Source organism: Gracilinanus agilis, chromosome 4 (assembly GCF_016433145.1).
Source record: "Gracilinanus agilis isolate LMUSP501 chromosome 4, AgileGrace, whole genome shotgun sequence".
Taxonomy (NCBI): domain Eukaryota; kingdom Metazoa; phylum Chordata; class Mammalia; order Didelphimorphia; family Didelphidae; genus Gracilinanus; species Gracilinanus agilis.
Genome location: NC_058133.1, coordinates 502,490,690 through 502,493,098, shown reverse-complemented (window position 1 = coordinate 502,493,098; position 2,409 = coordinate 502,490,690).

Genomic DNA, 2,409 nt, shown 5'->3' with positions numbered 1-2,409 from the left:
GATTGACTCTAAGATCTAGCTAATCTGTCCATGAGGCAAATATAAATTTCTCAAACTTCCCAGCTGGCTTGCAAGGTCTCTTTCCACAAATGAGTCTTCAGTTTTCATATGCCCTAACTCTAGTAGAGAAATACCCACCCACATACCTACCCTACCACCACTAACAAAACATGCACTCAACAGAGTATAGTGGTAAAAAAAACTTTGGTTCTGGAGCCAGCATATCCAGCCTCTGGCGCTTACTATCTCTGTGGTCTTGGGCAAATAATTGAATTTCCCCAGGTCTTAGTTTGCTCATGTAGCATGAAAATTATATGGCCTCTAAGGTCTCTTCCAATTTTGAATCTATGAACTTGCTCCTTCTGGTCTCCTAGTCTTCCATGCAATCCATCTGAGCAAGCTGGAGATGCCCTGTCTGGTCTTCAAATAGAGCCCCAATTCAAATGGCACCACCTCCAGTAAGACTACTTGATTCATTTCAGTGTCCCTCTGAGCATTCCTTTATTCACCAATCCTACCAACACCTATAGTAGATATTGATGCGAAATCAAATCATTTAAACTCACTGAATGGGCAAGGGAAAGATCACCAAATCAGAGTCAGAGGAACTTAATTCTAATCCTGGTTCTGATATCTACCTATGTGACCTTGAATATATATTTTCCTTTTCTGGGTCTCAGTTTCCTTATCAATAAAAATGTGGGGACCAGAACACCCACACATGATTTCATGTGTGTGGGTATTCTGGTTCTCCTATTTTAGACTCACTTGAATCTTTGTCTCCCCCATCAGACCAAGGCTTCCAGAGAGGAGGGACTGTGCCCTTCCTCCCTATCCCCACCCATTATACCCATGACTTCCTAAAATCAGGGACTGTATCTTCCTTATAAGTCTTCAGGTCTCTGAGGGAAGAGACTAGGTCTTTTTTTCCCTCCTTTCTGTCAGTGCCCTGTACAAGGCTGAGGATTGGTATATGGGACTATATGTCTATGAACTCATGAAATACATATTCTGGGCAAATATTCATTCATTCATTCATTCAATGAACATTTATCGCTATGTGCAACACTATGGGCTGGTGCCAGGGAGGTATAAAGAAAGGGATAATATCTGGCTCCTATTTTACAGTCAAGATTAATTCCTCCAATCCTAAAGAGTGACACTAGGGGGACCTACATGAGGCTTGAAAGAGGTTATTTTAGGACAAATAAAGGCCATTTTCCTTATATGTGGTGGAGGAGGTACTCCTGGAATTCATTCCCCCAAGAGGCTGAAAATAGGATCCTGCAGGTCTGGATAAATTCCTGGATGACATTACCACTCGATGCTTTGTGAGATGAAATCAGAGCTAATTGAGGCTTGTCTAATCTGGGAGGATGAAAGCAAGGAAGATCATAGGTATATCAATAAAAAGGGATTCCAGAGACCATCTAGTCCAACCCTCCACTTTACAGATGAAGAAACTGAGGTCCAAGGACCTTAAGCAAGTTGTTCAAGGTCACACAAATGGCCACTGCCCCTATCTGCTGTAGCTTTCAACCTTCAGAAAAATCTTTTGCTGGAAGAACTACAAAGATTATCTGGGATAGAGGGAAAGGTCACTTCTGCTATTCTTATATTAACACAGAGCATGAGACCTGCTATGATTTCCTAGGGGGAGATATGCTTAAGAATAATGGGATCTTCTTGGGTTCAAATCTGGCCTCAGACTTAGCTGTGTGACTCTGGGCAAGTCACTTAAACCCCTTCCCTTCCTTCTGCCTTGGAACCAATACTTAGCATCACTTCAAAGACAGAAGGTGAAGAAGAAGAAGGAGGAGGAGGAGGAGAAGGAGGAGAAGGAGAAGAAGGAGAAGGAGGAGGAGAAGAAGAATTAATGCATTATGTAAATGCTAGATATTGTTTTAATACTGTGGTTTCCTTCAAAATTCAGTTCAGGAACCATCACATGAATCTTTTGTTGATGTCCATAGTTACTAGCACCCTTGCCCTCTAAATTACCTTGTATTGGGGGCAGCTGGATAGCTCAGTGGATTGAGAGCCAGGCCTAGAGATGGGAGGTCCTAGATTCAAATTTGACCTCAGACTTCCTAGCTGTGTGACCCTGGGCAAGTCACTTAACCTTCATTGCCTAGCCCTGTAACAAATAAAATTAATATAGAAGGATATATAAAAGATATTATGGTTTAAAAAATAAATTACCTTGTATTTATCTTGCATACACTCTGTAGATGCATGTCTCCTCCAACATAAGCTCTGTAATGGCAGGGGCTGTTTCACTGTCCTCTTTCTATTCCCAGTGCCTAGCACATGGCAGGTTCTTAATAAAAGCTTGTTCCCTGAATTTTTTATTTAATTCAGCTAGGCTTTGTGGCAGGTAGAGCATTGGAATCAGGAAGTCTTGAATTC